At 47.6% G+C, this 5065-nt stretch overlaps 1 long non-coding RNA gene across 1 annotated transcript; it reads left to right on the top strand.

Moving 5' to 3' along the window:
* The first annotated feature begins 390 nt into the window (after positions 1-390).
* LOC136363221 (uncharacterized) lies at positions 391-1428 on the top strand. Its single transcript, XR_010743934.1, has 2 exons — positions 391-450; positions 892-1428. It is a non-coding gene; the product is annotated as an uncharacterized lncRNA (long non-coding RNA).
* The last annotated feature ends 3637 nt before the right edge of the window (positions 1429-5065 follow it).

The following is a 5065-nucleotide window of genomic DNA, read 5'->3' as shown; positions in this document are numbered from 1 at the left end:
TGGCTGTGTCATAGCAAACATTAGCAGTAAACTGGATGCTCCCTCTGAGGGCCTGGGGCTTTGTGGAAGGAGTATGGGATAGTAGCACAAGCCCACTGCAGTTGGCAGCAATGCAATGGTCCCTGAAAGCAAGCCAAAGGTAGGTGCTGTGTTAGCACAATCATTAGGTTTCAGAGTTGACAGCACGTGGAGCTGTAAAGGCAAGGGGAGCCTCGTTGGCACTGCCACTTCCAGTGTTTTGTTGTCTGGGGAAGAATGGACAGGTTTTCTGATGCTTGGTTTGTGCTCTGAGAGACTTGAGTGTGTTTTTAGCAGAAGTGTTAGGATGGTGGCGAGGGGAGAGGGGAGGCAAGGTCAGAACAGTGGGATTTGACATTCAGGTTTTCTCTCAGGGCTCCCAGGGGGCTGAAGCAGATGTCAGAAGCTGAACTCCTTGAGCCACCTGCAGTGGTGAGGCTGGAGCTGCATTCCCTCTGCTGTCTTCAGCCTCTGCTCTCATGGGGCTTCTCCAGCCCCGTCTGTCTGACGCCATGGGCAGCTTCCCAAAGCTGGAACTTCAATTGCCTTCGTTTCTGCACAGGCCAGTTAGTCATTTCCCATTTATAGACAAACATTTTGGAGACACCAGAGAAACTGGGCCACCAAGAGGACAAAGTTCTGTTGCTTTTAAAGTAGCTCATTCACCAGTGAGTTTTACTGTACAGCAGCTCAGCTGCTGCTGAACTGAACCCACCCTTTGCTTGTCATATCAGGAACAGGAAAATGTGCTTCTGGAGAAGTCCAGTCTTTCAATCATCCGCTTAACTTCCACTTAGTGTTGTAGTTGAGGTGGCCTTGTTCTGAGATTTTTTTTATTTTGTCTTGAGACATCTCCTTCTCCCTTATATGCAGAAGTCTTCCTGGGTTCCTCTGAGAACACTTGCATTGGCAGTGCAATGGAGATCTGAAGCGTGATTGTTGCTGCAAATTAAAGTCAAACAATTCCCCTCCGTCCTTGAAAAAAAAGAGGAATTTGCTCACCCATATTTAACTGCTTTTGCATTTTTCTAACTTTCATTTCCACTTGTGACTTGCCCATAGGTGTGTGCTCACACTTGCCTCCTGCTGACCCGGGCAGGGCATCGTGCGCCTGGCGTGCAGTTCCACACTGATGTGATTCTCAAAAATTCAGTGTGACTGAGGGCATGCACAGCTTGGGGGTGAATTATTGAAGTCTCCTGGAGCATTACCCAGCAGTGCTGGAAACAGCCCCAGGGATCAACATTCTTGCAAATGATCAGCCAGCCCCTTCCTCATAGAGGTCCTTATAGGAAAATGTTTGTAGGGTCTGAAGTGGAGAATTGTTTTTCAAAAAAATCTCAGTGCGAGGGATAAATAATCAAAAAGCAGTGGGAAATGTTTAAATAAAATTTTAAACAGCACAGTGGACATTTTAGTTGAGAGACTTTTTCTTGTCTCATTAAAAAAACCCCAAAAAACAACAAAACTTAATTATTTGCCCGAAAGCTGTATCACGAGAGGCGGATGCTGCCAGCACGTGGGGCTGAGCCAGAGCTCCAGGTCCCACTGCTCCTGCTCTGTCCACAGGCTTTGGGCTGGCACAGTGCTCCTTCCTGCCTGCCACCGGCCTGGTAAACACGGCTGGCTTGTGCTCAGGCTTAGCACAAGCTCGGTCAGGCACCTGATAAATCTAAGCCAAAACCGAAGAGCGTTTGGCTGCCGAGGATGGAGTCGCCATCAATTTGTTTTTCTCGGCTCAGCAGTTTCCCCTGAGATCTCCATCAACAAATCGATGCTCGGTGTCGCACTGTCGTGCCTCAGCTCCTCATCCCGGGAGCTGTGTGTGTCCTCAGAATGGTCCTGGGGGATGTGTGGCCACCCACGGCCACTCAGAGCAGCAGCCTGGGGCTGGCTCGGCACTGAGCTTAACTCCCATCGGGAGCTGCTGGGATTCAATCCAGAGCTCTGCCCGTGCCAAGTGCTCCCCGGACTGGGACACACACCTGGCTGCCGTGAGAGGGGTGTGCCACTGTTACATAAGCCTTTTGTGTTCCCTGTGCTTTGCTGCACTCCATTAGGAGCCAGAATTTTACATTTTCTGCTGGACTTCTCCATCTGCAGTGACAAGCTGACTGTGTGTCGATGCGGCGGACTCAGGTGTTCCATTTGGGTGTTTCCAGTGACATTGGTTAGGGACAAAAATGATGTGATCTGAAGGAACAGTTTTGGCTACCTTACCCCAAATGCCAGATTCTTTCTGTCTTTTTAAAAATTATTTTAATTTTTAGGAATCTTTTTCCTAAACTGTTTAAAGCTAAGGAAAAACCCCAGAAGCTGAAATAAAATTAAAACCGCGACACAAATCACCAGGGCTCTTCCTGCGGGCATTTCGGCCAAAGTTGACTCGCAGTGCCTGTTCCAGCTTGCCGCAGCCGCCAGTGCATCAGCAGCCAAAGGTTCCCCCCTGCAGCACAGTGACAGCTACTGCAGGTGCCCCATCAGCTGGAGCTCATTTATCCATGAGGATTTTTCCTATTAAAAAACCCCAAAACAACAACAACAAAAAAACCCCATCTTGTGCTGCTGAAATCCGGAGAAAATTCCACTGACTTCAGCAAAAGCAGATGGGGTAATGCCATGTGACGGAATTGGCAATTATTGGCAATACTTTTCTTTTGTGGAAGCCCATATGGGGAGTTTCCCAGGGAGAAATGTTGGGACACGGGTCACTGTTTTTCTCCTCACTCATGATGAGGCATGAAGAAAAAAGTGGGCTAAAACTGTGTGGTTCAAGGGACAACTGAAAAAATTCATAGTGAAACATGCTGAGGGATACTGAGGCAACACCACAGCCCAAGGACAGGGCTAAGAATCAAAGTGTTGGAGGCAGTGGGGTTTTTTGGGGGAGAATTTTGGTTGATTCTCTGTTCTGTTAATACCTCCTCTTCTGGATGCCCCCAGGACTGATGGACCTTCACACGATCCAGCCCCACCACTCTTGTTATCTCATGGGCGTCTGTGCCACTGCTTGCCAAAGCATTTGGGCTTGCTGTAACTTCAGGCTTTAGCCAAATTTAGGCAAATACAACTCAATGTACAACACAGAGGTCACTGATGAAATGCACTTTCCAACTTTACCTGGTTAGATCCTTTTCTAAAGGAAAATTGAACTCCTGAAAAACGTGCTGGCCTTGTGCATCACCTACACCAAGAGCATCTACGTGAGTTTATATTGACCTGCCCCATTTTAGGGATGCAGTGAGGCTTGGCCAGCAGTTGGCAGAGGCTCATAAAGCAGTTGGGGTGCTTTGTTCCCCTCTCACATGCACATACAGACCCCCATAGCTCTTAGCTGGCTGCTGGCACAGCCCTCAGTGTAGCACAGACTGTGTTTTCTCATGTGAAATTCAATAAATTCAGCATTTTCAGGACCTCGGCATAATCAGGGTTTTCAATCTTCTCCTTCATTGCCTTCTAATATACCCTCCTAACAATTAACTCTGTGTGTTGGGAGAACGCCAAATGCAGGGTAAAAGACTTCGTTTTTCTTTCCCATAATTAAATGTCGTGTTCGCTGCTGTCTTTCCCACTCGATTAAGTGTCCGTGTATGGTCTAAAATGCTCTTTGGTGAATTAGCATAAAGTCTGTCAGGATTTCAACCAACATTCTCCCTCCTGCTGCATCTGTGCAGCTCACAAAGGGCAGAGTTGGCTGGTGGCAGGGGCCTGGAGATGGGTTTACTGCAACTCTGAAAAAACCACTTGGAAACCTCTCCCTGGTCTCCCTCTGTGCTGCAGGCCAGCTGGGGCAGCTAGCTGATGAGAGTCTGTTTTCTTAAATTGCATCTAAAGACATATTGGATAAATATTCCCCAAGCTGGGCTCTGGCAACATCCACAGCACTGCATGTGATGGCAAAAAATATAATCAGTTGTCAGTGACTAATAGATGTGTGAGTTATGGACTGGGAGGAGAAATATCAACTTTCCACCAGTTCAGGATGAGCTGGAAGCGAGATGATAACTGGGTTCCTCAGCACAAGATGAGCAGTGTGGTTATCCTGGTTGGAAGCCCTGTCCTGGGGAATGGCCACTTTCCCCAAAAAGCATTCCCTGGAGCCACTGCACTTTTTGCCACTACCCCCAGGGCTGCTCTGTGTCACCCAGTTCCAGAGTCTGTTAACCCAGCACTAAAACTATGTCCCAAGTGCCACATCTGCACATCTTTTAAATACCTCCAGGAACAGAGACTCTACCACTTCCCTCTGCAGCCTGTTCCAGCACCTTTCCTGGGCAGCTTGACCACCATTTCAGTGAAGAAATTTTTCCTCATAGCTAATCTAAACCTCCTGACACAACTTGAAGCTGTTGTCTCTTGCCCTATTGCTTGTTTCTTTAATTTTCATAATTCTTCAATCTTCACAACTTCAGGTTTGTTACCAAGTCCAGAAGCAGTCTCTGATATGGGAAGATGGGTCATTATAAATTGGGAGAAGACTTAGTGATGAGTCTTAATGACAGAACAGGGAGATAAACCTGGAATGTGACTGTGAGTCCCAAGTCCTCCTTGTCCAGAGATACCTCTGCTCTCTGAGAAGGGATTACGCTGGGTGGGATCTCATATTCCTGCTCTTCCCACAACTCCTCCTACAGCTCTCTCTGTGTCCTTTGGATAAACAGCTGCAGAAAGGGAGCCTTTGTTTCCAGAAGCATTGAGGGAATGGCTCGTGGTGGTACAGATAACCCTGCCTGTTGAGGAGAGGCTGCAACACAACTGGGAGAGTACACAATGTATTATTCACCAGCTGTTTCCTCTCCTTTCAAGACATTTTCTGTAAAAATGGGCTGGAAGTGGTGCATGTGAGATGTACAATCAACAACACAGAAGGAGTTTGAGCTTTTGGCTTGATGGGTACTCAGACCATCCCTCACGAGCAACTGGTTTGTGCAAATCTGTGTCTGGACCTCCATGATGTTTGACTGCAGGTGGCCCATAAATGTGTTTTCTTTTTCTCTGAATGCCTGCTGAAGACCTGAAAATCTGATTTACAGAAGTGCCAGGTTCT

This window comes from Sylvia atricapilla, chromosome 6 (assembly GCF_009819655.1).
Source record: "Sylvia atricapilla isolate bSylAtr1 chromosome 6, bSylAtr1.pri, whole genome shotgun sequence".
Taxonomy (NCBI): Eukaryota; Metazoa; Chordata; class Aves; order Passeriformes; family Sylviidae; genus Sylvia; species Sylvia atricapilla.
The sequence above is the reverse complement of the archived record's forward strand: the minus strand, read 5'-3'. Positions and strand labels throughout refer to the sequence as shown.